The 15020-nt window shown below is 31.8% G+C and overlaps 1 protein-coding gene across 1 annotated transcript in view; it reads left to right on the top strand.

The window, feature by feature from the left end:
• The first annotated feature begins 332 nt into the window (after positions 1-332).
• The window catches only part of LOC116843688 (probable phospholipid-transporting ATPase VD), a 111473-nt gene continuing 96785 nt past the window's right edge, over positions 333-15020 (top strand). Inside the window, exon 1 of the mRNA XM_032814320.1 lies at positions 333-871. The gene's annotated coding sequence lies outside the window, so the exon portion shown is untranslated. The remainder of the gene's footprint in view (positions 872-15020) is intronic.

The raw sequence follows: 15020 nt of genomic DNA, 5'->3' as shown, positions 1-15020 counted from the left end.
TGAAAAACGATCAGCTAGAAACGGACATGGCTGGTCGAAATTTTCTAGTGACTGGGTGCGTTCAGCGAACTCAATAGTTGCACAACAGTTGAGCAATTCGTTCATGTAATTGGTCTAAATTTAGAGATCTAACAGTAAGAACCAATAATCGCTGATTGCTCACTGAGCGCTTTTTCCGCTGAACGCGCCCATTATCAATCTGATGAATGGTATAGCAACAAACTGAGTATATGTAGATTTCCCATTTCTTTCGTTGGCTGCCCTGCGCCACCTACCACCAGATAGCGCCAGTTTCGAAGCAGCCCGCGACAGGCACGGTACGCTGGTCGGAAGAGATTGCTCGAATTGTCAGTACGTGTACAGCGATAAGCTCGCGCGGTTACGTCGTCGGGCCGCGGTCGAATTGGAGTGAGTCGTTTGGGGGACAGTTGCGCTTATCAGTCGCGGTGAATTGCATGCGATAACGCAAAACGTCGAGGTGCAAGTCGTCCCGACGTCTGACGATATAGTCAAGCCCGCCGTCGCGATGCGCGAATTTTGAAAACTAGAGTGGAGGAGACGCTGGTTGGTTTTTAACAGCGTAATCTCGCACAGCGATGTCTCGTACGTGTTTCCATAAAGAGGAAATCGCGAAAACGTAGATTTAATTTTACCAGGTGTATTCCACTTCGTTGGTGTAGTACGTGAGCGCGTCATCGACGCGACGACTTTCCTCATTCGGGACCGTCGACTTTCCCGACTCGGAAACGCACGCGCGCGAGAGCGACCGCGAGAAGAAGAGAAAGAGCAGAAGAGATGTGAATTCGGGTGACGCTTCCAACGGCGCGTATTCAACGAGGCCACGTGGACCACGTCGGCAGCCAGGAAAAATGTGAGTCCCTTTTTCTTCTTTTTCTTTCTTCTCTTCTTCTTTGATCCTTCCGTTACGCGCGCCGACGTTTTCCTCCTCGTTTTTTCGTCGAAATGCAAATTCGCGCTCCGAGAGATGTACGCAACGACTGACGTCGTACGTCATCTTTCACGGGAAAGTCAGCTGCTCGTTTACCGCGAGACTGATGAGGCCGTCAATTTTTCAACGCGCAAGTCAACCCAGACAATATAAACGTCTAAAGTTCGTATCAATAGCCGTTACTTGAAATATTGTCTTCAGTGAGATACTCAGATTTGAGTTAGATTTTTGAGAATTTGGAGTTAGATTTTTTATTTTAATCGCAATTTCAAATGTAATGTCGCATATATTATATGTAATCCAAGCAAAAATCTAATTCTAAATCTTAATACAAATATCTCATAAGAGAATAAGAGAAATTTCAAGTAACGACTATTAATACGGGTTTAAGATCTTGTATTATTAATCGTTATTTAAAACTTGTGTGTCACCTGAAATATTCAAATTGTTATTTACAGTTAGATGTGAGTTTTTCAGCTAGATTGTGACCACAAATATTATGTCGTATATATGGTATATAGAAAAAAAGAGTTGTTAAATCAATAGAATTGGTCAACATTACCGTAATTGGTGTAAATCTTTTTGATCCAATAACAATATTATTGAACCCAATACATTATATATCATGTAAAAAATAACTTAACTATTGAGATTTACTTCAATTACAGCGTTGTTGATGAATTCTAATGATTCAATAATATTTTTTCCATGTATGGTTCAAACTAAGAATTCTAATCTAATTATTCGAATCTAGGTATCTAACATGAGATAAGTTTTAAGTAATTACTATTAACCTAAGACGTCTAAAAGATATTAAATTTATTTTAGAAGTTTTTAAATATTTCCAAGACGTATTTTAGAGATTTGTCTGGGAAAAGCCGTCGCGTTTGGAGTCAAAGAAGAGATTTCGTTAGTTTTCAAATCTTGGAAAAATCATTATCGAATAACTTTCATCGAGGTGAGTCGATGACGATCGATAGGATCAGATTTAGGCGCGCGACGGAAAGCAAAAAGTGAAAGGCTTGACAGGAATTACGCGATATACTTTCTTAACAGTCGATACTGTCGAATAATTTTATTTCGCGGCGAGGAAATCCTCGTAACCTGAAGCGTCATAAAGCCGCTTCTTTTTAAATGTATTCGCGTCAGATTATTATCTGCATTGCGTGGAAGTCATTTCTAATCAGATAACACCGTTGAAAAGGGCCGCCAGTAGAAGAGCTCTATTTTCGCGGCGGCGTCGTCGTCGTTGTGGTCGTCGTCAAATAATGATCAACTTACTCGAAAGCAACTGCGTAAAATTACTCCGACTTTTAGCGAGCAGATATTCTTGTTTATAAATCTACCAGAGCGTTTGGAAAAAGTGATCTCGTGTTCTAGAAGTGCATCAATTCGCCCTGCAAATATTATCTGACAATTTTGATACTCAGATAGATAGGTGTACGTAAATTTAGCAATAACAAGTCGATTTGCAAAGATTACATAAGTATGGTACTCGTATCATTGAGTGACAATAGAGAAATACAAAAAAAAATTATCAAAATTTATTGAAAATAAAATATCATTTAAAATGTAATACGAACATTTGAGTGTAACTTTTAGTAAATTTGGTGCTATATTAATACGACAAAAAATTTACATTATTATATGATGTAAATTTAACGATTAAGTAAAGACAATATACTTGCGCGCGTGCACTTCATAAATATAATTAATAAAACTATAAAATTTCCATTATTGTTTATTTCGGTTGTCTCGTGATAATTATGAAAATTTATCTGGGTACATTTTCTCTAGATATACAAGTATGTGGATTTGGCAGCAATTTTATTAATCGATTTGTAAGGATTGCATCTCTTATACGGAAAAAATTCCTTTGAATCAGTAGAATTAGTCAACAGTACACCGTAGTTGGATTAAATTTTTTTGATTCAAGAGCAATGTTATTGAAATTAATACTTGAGTTATTAGAACAATATAATATATTAGTTTCAATAATACTGCTATAGAATCAAGAAGATTTATTTTAACTGTAATACGCTATTGACCAATTCTATTGATACAATAGCATTTTTTCCATGCATAAGAAATTTATATATAAATATACTCATATTTATTGTATAAAATGATGAAATAAAAATACATATAAAACATGAAAAAAAATATAAAAATCTATTCAAAACATATCGTAAAATGTGATGCGAAAATCTAAATGTAATATTTAATTTATCGTTGTACCAACCCATACACAAATCTTCAAAGAACGTTCTAAGGATGTTCTAATGACATTTATACATGCTAAGAACATCCCAGAACATTCTCTGAAGATTTTGTGCTGTCTGGGAAAATAACAAAAAAAAATTACGTTATTTTATGCTGTAAATTTAATGATTAATTCATTAGAGTATATTTACTCCATAAATGTAAATAAAGAATTGTAAAATTTTCGTGATCGATTGTCTCACGACGTGATAATCATAGAAATCTATATTCAGGTACACTCTCTCTCCCCAGATCTACAAGTGTACGTAAATATAGCAGTAACCTAACTAGATTTGATTTGTAAAGATTGCATCTTTTACACGGAAAAATACTGTTGAATCAATAGAATTAGTCAACAAAATGCATTATTTGGAATAAATATATAATCCGAATTATATCTTCTGTATATAAGTGTTTATATGGCACTCATATTTATACGGAAAAAAATTATTATAGTTGCTATATTTACATATTCTATGGTTAGAGAGAAAATTTACATATTCTATGGTTAGAGAGAAAATTTATATGATTTCAAGTTAAATAGATGTGGCATTAAAGCCGGTATTCATAATCGGATTTTATACTTATGATCGTCTTAAGTTCTTCTTTAGATATTCCGTAGTCAATAAAATGGTCCATTTAAAGATAACCATTTATATATAAAGATGAACTTAAAACTTATATATAAGATTCAACTATAAATATTAATCTAAAAGTTATTATTATTGTTATGCTTATTTATAGTTCTCATAGTTCTTATGATATGTAAATATGTTCAGTTAGTACATCTTCATATACATAGTTGTCACAACTAAAAGAATATTGCCATCTTCGACTTGGTCTATAATATGCTGAGTAAGTCGTAAGTCGTAAGAAAAATTAACCAATCATAGCCGATTATTCTTGTAACAGTCGATTATGATTGGCTAATTCTTATGACTTATGGCTTACTCCTTATATTGTAGACCTTCCTGTTGTGGTTTGTAGGACGAATACTATGGTTGAGAGATCCGTAGAATTTGGTTGCACTGTACAGCACTGAAAGTCCTGCTCAAACATGTATGAATAAACAGTAAAAAAGGCTAGTATACTACTTCCAAAGTAATATAGTTACTGCAACCATCTTATATACATGCGCATAAAATAGCATTAATATTTTGTAGAGATGTGCGAACTATTCAAATTAGAATTGAATCGAATCGATTCAGGTGAATTTGAATCCCTATGTTTCGAATCCGAATAATTCGAAAATTTCGAATCGAAAAGATTCGAATATGAATTGTGCACATTAGTAACGAAGTACTATTAAAAACATCCAGCCTTATGGGAATTAGCATAACTTGAAAAGTTTGCTATATATTAAAATTTTCTTCAAAAATATTAAAAGAAGATAATACCTTCTAAATAAACTTTTACCGACAACTGTCGGATTGATATGTGTCGTTGCGCAATCTTCAAGGCTAAAACTGTATTCTATATACGTTTACCGACTATATCCCATACAGCACAGAACTTTCAAAAAACGTAGATGAGACGTTGCAACGTTGAAGATAGAAATGTGGATGTTTTTTCTACATAGAATATATGTTGATTTTTTATATTGATATTGCTGCAATGTTGAATATATATTGAACAAAAAGTACAATTTTTTGCAACAATATTTGAGGAGCATTGAAAATTATATTGATAATACGAGCATTGAAAATTATATTGATAATATTAAGGAAAAATTTGTTATTATATAATAATATTAATAAAATAAATTATTATTAAATATTATTATATTAATATATATGTATTATACATATTATATTGCAATATACCATAATCATATATATTTTTTTTATTATTTATATGTAAAATTGAAATGTGTTTAAGCAATTTTGCGCAAACCCTGAATATTCTTTTATTTCATAATATTCTCTATTATATAGAGTCTGACGCAAGCTGTATCGATAACAAAAAACATTAAACTGGGAGGAATGGTCGAAGTCATTTTGCAAATAACTACATAAATTTTAGAGATATTAAATAAAATAGATAGGCGAATCAATGCGTGTATTTGCTAGGTACGTTATAATATACTGGGAACACTGTAAGTATACATTTTATAAGCATAAATTGTAAGAACATCGTTGGAGTCATTGGAATCACCGCGTGCCGCTCGATCGTCAGGTTAAGCAACGCACAGAATGGATGGGTTGTGGATGATGGATAGACCGGCATATCGCTTCGGATTTAAAATTATCGAGGGAGGATTCGCGAAAGTTTTAGAGTGTGTTTGACAATCTTCGGTTTCTAGCAGTTATAAGACATGAGAAAATTAGGAATTAGTTTTTTTTTATGAAACAATAAGAATAAATAAGACGTTGAAATGTCAAGGAAAAATAAACAATCGCGGACATTTTTACATTATATCAATGTTTGTGCAACGTTGATTCAACGTTGATTCAATGTTTCTCAATGTTGCTGCAATATTGACATTGTTGCAATTCAACATTTTTTCAACATTGATTCAACATTACTGTGCTGTATGAGTACATTATATATCTCTTATCTTAACTCTTTAAGCCACGAATTTTTCTGCACAATCTTTTCCTTTGTTCAATTGATATCTGGGGGTTTCTGGGGTCGCTAATTACGAATCTGAAGTCAGTTTTTGAAAATTTAAGATAGCGGATCCAATATGGCGGACGACAATTTTACAACTCCCTCGATTTCCGTGAAAATTGGTATCCGAGGATTCGCTGATCACGAATTCGAAATCACTTTTTTGCAATTCAAGTTATTTACAGACTCAACTTCATTCATTTACGGAAAGAAATGTAACTTATTTAGATTGTTGGTATTTTAGCTCGCCATATTAAGTTCGCCATCTTAAATTTTGAAATTTTTTAGGTTGCATCGTCATCTACAGCTCAGAAAGCCATTTTTCTATAGGTTTACTTTGCAATATTTTTGGCAAATGATTTTTTTTCAAAAAAATATATTTTTACATTAATTTGTTTATGAATAATTAAATTTGCAAAATTTAATGCTCTATGCAGATAATTCTGTTAAAAGAGCATCTAAGCTTCACAATAAATCCACATTTACCGTCTCAAAGTCTCTACAAATTAGTTTAAATTTGTAAAAACTGCTTTAAAGAAGGTGTATTATATATAATACACTATATGATTTAAAGGATTAAAATTAATTAACATCACATGATCAATGTTATCTCTCTCAAACTGAAGTTATTGTTTTCATGTTGAATTCAATGATCATGTTAATTAAAAATTCTTTCAACGATTCGATTCGATTTCATTCGATTCGGGTGAAATTTCATCGATTTGATTTGATTCGAATTTAAAATTAAAATTTGAGACTCGATTCGATTCGACATAAAGAAACCTTTGATTCGCACATTTCTAATATTTTGTTATGATAACCATATTTAGACAAATGATATTCTTAGTGTTTTCTCCGTGTATACATAGAATGACCTGAAATAAGAATACAAAAGAAAAATACTAAAAATATCATTAAAATCTATTCAAAACAATATGTCATGTAAGATGTAATATGTATAATTTTTAATAAATTTGTTGCTGCATTAATACAAAAAAAAGTTTACATTATTATATAGTATGTGATATGAATTTAGCCATTAATTCCATGTATAATAAATTTACTTTATAAGTGTAACTTAAAAAATTATAAAGTTTCCATTATAGATTGTCTTATATCGTGATAATCCTGAAAGCCTATTTGGATCTGTAATAATTCGCAGCGCAGGATATAACACACAAGACACTGCGAAATGTAGCCAAATACAGCACGAATAATGAAATGCAATAAGAAGGCGATAAGATAACGTGCGGCATAATCAAATTTAATGTCTCAACATTAAATGATGAATAATAATATCGTATGATCGTTCTTCATTTTCACGCTGCTCGAAGAAGGTTAATGATGCGATACTCGTTCCAGGTAGAAATGTCAGCCTCGTATTTCCCGCGGGACGTCTCGTCGATTTATTTCACTGACGAGACAGAGAGTAATTTTGCGCGATACCGTCGGCTGTTGAACAAAGTCGATTCTGTATTCTCCGGTGGGAGACGTGTCGACTTCTGCGAACGCTCTGTGTTTCATATGTTTGTCCATGTTGCGTATACGCAACGACGACGACGACGAGGGATTCGGCTTTGTCGTTCGTCAGCGCGTTCGCGCTTATCGCATGGCTCGTTATCAGCGGGTTGATTGAAGCGTCGAAGGATATTGCAATACCTATGCCATATTTGAACATCGACGCGCCTTTCTTCGTCTTGCGCGGCTGTTTATCGTTTTATCGTGGGAGCACGATACAAAGAGGACGCAAGAATTGCGCACAGCCACGATCGCATCGTCTCGTACAAAATCGTTGTTATACGGTCCCACCTGAAAACTCTCCAGCCCACTCGACCGTTTGTTTCGGCTGTTATGTAACACGCCGCGTGATTTCCGGCAGAAACGTTTCGCTACGAGAGTGTAACGCACGAATTCGCTGAAAAACGTCATTCTCGCGCGCTGCGGGAGAGACATTTTAGGGGTTCCATCTGGTTTCCGTTATGTTACTCGTTAGTCTACCATTACGAAAGGGTGAGATATATACGTTACGTTACGTTTATTTCGGCTACGATGTGAGCGAGTGGCATTCTTGCGTTAACTGCTGTAGCGCGACGAGATAAATCTCTTCCCTTACATTATCTCTTTGAGTAACGTGATGGAAAGGATTGTATAAAACACAGAATCTCGTAAAGAAAAGAAAAAGAAACAACGAATCGATTGAATTATCTTTGATTTCCCTATATGTGAACCGTCCGCGAAGGGGGGGGAGGCCGATAGGCAGGTACAGTCGCGAACAAAAGATTGCAATTTTTTAGGTGAGTTTGTAAACTCATCTCTATTTTGTACAATGGAAGAATACTTCTATTAGAATCTTTTCATTGGATAAGATGGAGAGTTCGCAAGTTCACCTCAAGAGTTATGGACAACCTTTTTGACCATGACTGTTTGTAAATTTGGCAGTAATTTTAATAATCAATTTGTATTGAAAGAAATGGCTTGGTGAATGATACTATATTCGTCTTATGAAAGTAATATGATTAATTTATGTGCGATATCTGGTTCATATATCCAATATTCTGATTACGGTGCCTCAACGCAGTCAATATCAAGATATTTAGTTGTAGGCATCTAGACAGTTTGATAATTCTCTCTAGACGTGTGGTATTATTGACACAATAGTAAGTATATGAAAATTATATATATAATATGGTTAGATTTTAGGTTAGATTTTATTATTTCAATTATCAATTGTATGCTGTACCAGACGGTTTGGTAAACGTATTATCACTGTAATGCTACTTAGACAAAACGCTCACCAGATAGTTTAGTATCATTGGTCACATTCAGCGGAGAAAACTGCTCCGCTAACGCTCTGTAGCGAACGTCTCTGATTGGTACGTCTGTCCGGACCTGTCAAAGGTTTAAAAGAATACTCCAATCATGAACATTCGCTGTGGAGCGGTAGCGGAGCAGTTTTCTTCGCAGAACATGACCATTGACTAAATATCTTGTTACACGATTATTCACCATTTGGTAAACCTAAATAGAATTCTGGTTAGTATCATCAGACATTTGTGTCAGTGTAAAGATTGAATCTCTTATGAATGGTTCATATGTCACTCATATTTATCATCATCATCAAAATAACGAAGTAGAAATACAAAAAGAATAATAAAAATTTGCTCAGAACCAGTGACGTAGTCAGAAAAAAGTTTCGGAGGGGTTTGTACTTTTTATTTTCGACGAGCAAAAAAAAAAGATCATTTTCTCACACTTAGCGTAACCCAGAAAATTAATTTCGGGGAGAGGGGGCTGCAGCCCCCTCAGACCCTCCCCCGGTTACGCCACTGCTCAGAACAATGTCATGCACAGTCATATGAAAAAATTTGGGTGCGACTTTTAATAAACTTGTAACGCTACATAAATATAATAAAGAATTTGCATTATTGTATGATCTAAATTTAATTATATTATATTATACAGGGTGTCTGACTCGTACCGTACCAGAGCTAACATATAGTTAGAATAGGTCGGGGTCAATGATAGAATCGGTGTCTTTTTTTAAACAACTACGTAAAATTTTGAGATATTAACGATAAAAGATTTCTATCGAGCGGCAACCCACTGGCCAATCAGCACGTGTGTTGCGGTAAGACGAATGCTGTACGCGCTGTAGCATCGGCATAACAGGCTAGCTGGGTCAGTCTCCTAATATCGAGGAAAACGCGTTGCTTTTTCATTAATATCTCAAAATTTTATGTAGTTGTTTAAAAAAAGACACCGATTCTATTATTCACCCCGACCTATTCTAGCTATATGTTAGCTCTGGTACGGTACAAGTCAGACACCCTGTATAATATATTTATCATATAGATATATAATAAAAAAATTGCGGAGTTTCTATTATTGTTTTATTCGATTGTCTCATAGTAATCATGACAGTCAACCTGCCCTCGAAAAGTAGTACTAGAATTCCTTGAAACAACACTAAAATTTCGGAAAATTCACTTCTTTTTCATATTATCGCTGAGAGAGAGAGAGAGAGAGAGAGAGAGAGAGAGAGAGAGAGAGAGAGAGAGAGAGAAAGGAGAGAGAGAGAGAGAGAGAGGGAGCGAGAGAGAGAGAGAGATCTTCAGATATTATCGAAGAATCTCATATCGATAAGTACCTGACTCTACATTGTTCTAAATAATTAAGAGGAAGAAGCCGAATCATTCACTCGAAGTGATTCATATCTTCGCGAGTATTTTGTAATTGAATTGCGTGCGTGCACGTTCACGGATACTTCGAAGCATCGAGATCGCAAGCTCGAGACGAAAGCCGATTTCGAACAAAATTCGCAGTGCGCACAGGTAAGTCCGCGATAATCGACGGGATTCCTAGATTCAGTTAATATCGCAATTTTCTGTAATACTCGTTCCACCTAATCGGTTTAATGACGGCGCGAACGGCACGGCCATTAAAGCGCGTTGAAGACGCGCGTTCGCGAATAAACGGGTGACCTAATTCGGTCGCTCGATTTTTTTTACCCTTGATACTGTGCGTTTACATTCGGCCGATAACAGATTCGAGCTGCCAGCAGCAGGGGGGTCTCCATGTCACACACATCGATCGCACGCGCATAGTCGTGTACTTGTCGCGCGCACGTGTACGCAGACACATGTGATCGCGCTTATTAAACGGTGTGCACGCGCGTGTCACGACGCGACACCACACGTCATGCTGACACGCATTCAGCTCTACACGTTGCTTTGGCTGATACTGTCCCGTCATAGGTTTTATCTCTGCGCGGGCAATATGAAAATAAAATAATAATAAAATTATATGCAAAATTAGAGAACGCGATATGTTGAAAGAAATACTTTAAAAATCTTTTTATCTTTATATAAGACATATCAGAATATATTTAATATAAATTTTATATATATATATATATATATATATATAAAAATTGAAAATTTACCTCACAATCTTTTCCTTAAACCATCGGAAGTGTCTAAAAAATCATGTCTAAAAAACCGTGAACATCTTGTATATGTGTATGTATGTATGTATGTATGTATATATATATATATATATATATATATATATATATATATATATATATATATACATACATACATACATACATACATACATACATACATACACATATACAGGATGTTCACGGTTTTTTAGACATGATTTTTTAGACACTTCCGATGGTTTAAGGAAAAGATTGCGAGGTAAATTTTCAATTTTTTTGTTTCGCGCAGGCTACAACTTGCAATAATAAAAACTAAAAATATATTTTTTTGATAAAGAAATCAAAGTAACCTGAAATTTTTTAAAATGGCACCATGCATTTTTTGCATAATATTGTAGAAAATTTTAAAATTAATTCAACGCACTATCACAAATTTCACTTTTGTTACTATTTAATATCAAATATATATTATTTTATATAGCAGTGCTTATAAACAAATTGCGGATTTTACCATTATCTTCAGGATATTTTTGAAAATCTTGTTATAAGTATATATAGACCAATCCGATGACCACCTCTTTGCAGATTTATCTCCGATGGATTTTTTCTTATGAGGACATTTGATAGCTCTTGTGTATCAAACATCAATTACACAGGGTGTCCCATTTTAAAAGATGCATCCTGATAATTTTATAAGCATATTCAGTATGTTCAGTTTGTGCAAATTTAGATTCAAAGAGCATAATAGCTGCTACGCACAGTAATTTGTTAAAAACAGCAGGATTTTATGTTGCAGAAGAAAGTAAGTAATTTGAACATTTGTTTCCATAAGTTAGAGTTTTTCTATTATATTGAGAAAGAGAAAGTTCTGACTTAACCTCTCCAGTCTTAAAAGTCTTTAAAAGTATTGTTTTATTACTATTGTTAATAAAAGTGTGACATTCATAATAGTGCGTAAATTCACATCTTAAAGTCTTTTATAATATTATGTAAAAAAGGTACATTTAAAAAATTCAAGGTAACTTTGATTTCTTTATGATAAAAATATTTTTTTTTACTTTTTGTTACTGCAAGTTGTAGTCTGCACGAAGGAAAATAATTAAAAATTTAACTTGCAACCTCTTCTTTAAACTATCGGAAGTGAAATCTGTCTGTCTGTAAAAGATACCCTTACAGAAATATCATACTGAGAATCATTGATTAATTACTTATTTTCAGTATTAAAAGTACAGTGTTTAGTAATATTCTGTGATTCAAATACAGCTCTTAGTGTTCAAGTATTTTAGTGTTTAATGTTACAAATACTACCTTATGATTCATTTCAATACTTAAATATTGATATGTAATACTTCGTTCAGTGATAAAATACTTTCGCAGAGCATTGTCAATATTTAAATACTAATATGTAATATTTTCCTAAGTGATGAAATAATTACGCAAATTACTGTCAAGATTTAAAGTATTAACCTAGACAGCACGCAATATTAATAATAAATATTTATAAATATTTCGAATTATTTTTTTTTAAATATTATATAAATATTTTATAAATATTTTTTTATATACATAAAAAAGAAAAAGTATCAAAATCTTTATTCAAAATATTATTAATATACAGACTAAAAATTGTATACAATATCTATGGTAAACAAAAAATAAATATTAATAATAATATTTTGTAAATATTTCAGTAAATATTACACATGAAAAAAATAAATATAATTATTTATAATTATTAAATTATTAAATTAATGAAGAAATAAGAAAATCGAAATTTAAATTGGTAATGTACATTAAACAAATTCTTTAAATCAAAGAAATATATTTTATTAAGTATAATTTCTTAACTTAAAAAATATTTGTTAGATTTTGGAAAATATGTAATAAATATAAAGTAATATTTTTTTTAAATTTGTAAAATAAGCTGTAAAATTATGAATTTTTAGATAATGATTTCTTTGATTTAAAAGATCTACATATAAGATTAAGCAAATGACTTCCTTATAAGAAGAAAATTAGTTTTTTTAAATATAAAAACTGTGTTTTAATAAATATTTGCTTGTTTTAAAAGTAAATAAAATGAATATTGATGTAATGTAGTAAACCAGTGATAATTACTTTTAAATTTTTAACAGAATGTTATAATAATTAATTAAAAAAAAATAAAAAAATCCAAAAAAATCCAAATTAAATAAATCGAATTACTAAATTTTGAAAGAAACTTTAGTAAATTATTTTATAAACCTAAATAAATTATTTTATAATATTAAAAGTATCTTTTTTGTGTTTCAAAAATTCAAGTTTCTTTTATTATCAGAAAACAATTTATTTAAATGTACAAAATAATTTATTTGTATTTTACTTACTTTTAATACAAGTAAATATTTTTTTAAATATACTTTTTACATACTTTTTAAATATACTTTTTACATACTTTTTAAAAACATACTTTTTAAATTTAAAGGAATTTTATTCTCTTCTTTTAAATAAATCATATGTTTTCGTACATGGATATACCATATGTATACGAAACATCTCTCAGTCAAAGTGACAGGGGTGCAGTAAGTAAGCTCAACAACTCAAAAACCAGAGGTCTCAGGTTCGAATCTCAGCAATGCCCATACAACACGAAAGCTTTCAGCAACATTGCTACAACGTTGCAAGACCTTTATAGAAATATCATACTAAGAATCATTGATAATTACTTATTATCCAGTATTTTTAATACTGAAAATAAGTAATTATCAATAATTCTTAGTATGATATTTCTATAAGGGGATTGCATATTGCAGTGCAATGTTACAAAAACATTGCAGTGACATTAATTTGCAATATTATTTTAGCAATATTACAACAATATTTCAAAAATATTACGGATATAATATAATATTTTTTACTTATTTACTAGTTATTTTTGTTACTTGTATTTCAAATTCAGTAATGTTTCACATTAATAATACTTATAGAATAGTATTTAGAATAGAGTACTTGTTAATGGCAGTAGTCATTAATAATAGAATTTGTCTTATTGCATATTTCTTATACTTCTTATACAGTTTTTCGGAGAAAATACTTTCTTTAGATTAATATTCGTACTTGTTTAATTTTATGGTTTTTTTTGTTTCATTAAAATATATTCTTAAACGAAATATCATCTTTTAAAATGATAAAAATAAAAATTTTTATTTCGTTCAAGGAATCCATGTAATTTGATGAAACAACACGTTGTTTTAAATAGTATTTTTTAAAAGTTTCTTTCAAAATTTAGTAATTCGATTTATTTAATTTGGATTTTTTTGGATTTTTTTATTTTTTTTAATTAATCATTATAACATTCTGTTAAAAATTTAAAAGTAGTTATCACTGGTTTACTACATTACATCAATATTCATCGTATATCGAATGTTGTTGCATTGTTTCAATATCTATCAGCAAATTATCCAACAAACACCAAGTAAAAATCATATAACTATTATTTATTATTAAAAGTCATATAACTATTATTTAGTGTTTGCTATATATGTTATAATATACTGTGAACACTATAAGGATACATTATATAAGCACAAATCGTGGGAATATCGTTGGAGTCACTGGGAATCGCCGCGTGTCGTCAAGTTAAGGAACATTTTAATGGAGTCAGGATATGGATGGGTAACCGGTGGTACCCTTATAGAAATATCATACCAAGAAATACTGAAAAATTATTAGTGATTAAATATTACCAGTAATTCAGTAATTTTTTGGCCAGTACTTAATTTCTGGTGAATACTGATAATAAAATCACTGTTAAATATTGATAGTAATCAAATACTGAGAATTATTATGCGAAGGTGAAAAATGAGAAAATCATAATGTTTACAAAAATATACTTATATTCCTAATTTTCTCATGTCTCATAAACTACTAGATATCGAAGGTTGTCAACACATTCCAAACTTTCGTGAATCCTCCTGCGATAATTTCGATCCTAAGCGGTATACCACCGGTTACCAATCCATGTCCTGACTCCGTTAAAGTGTTGCTTAACTTGACGATCGAGCGGCACGCGGCGATTCCCAATGACTCCAACGATATTCTTACGATTAATGCATATATAATGTATCCTTATAGTATTCACAGAATATTATAATATACCTAGCAAACATCAAATAATAGTTACATAGTTTTTACTTGTTGTTTATTGGATAATTTGCTGATAGATATTGAAACAATGCAACATTCGATATGCGATGAATATTGATGTAATGTAGT

The sequence above is a fragment of the Odontomachus brunneus genome, unplaced genomic scaffold (assembly GCF_010583005.1).
Source record: "Odontomachus brunneus isolate Ranch 3 - 2012 unplaced genomic scaffold, Obru_v1 Obru_scaffold_034, whole genome shotgun sequence".
NCBI lineage: Eukaryota > Metazoa > Arthropoda > Insecta > Hymenoptera > Formicidae > Odontomachus > Odontomachus brunneus.
This window is presented reverse-complemented; position numbering and strand designations above follow the sequence as displayed.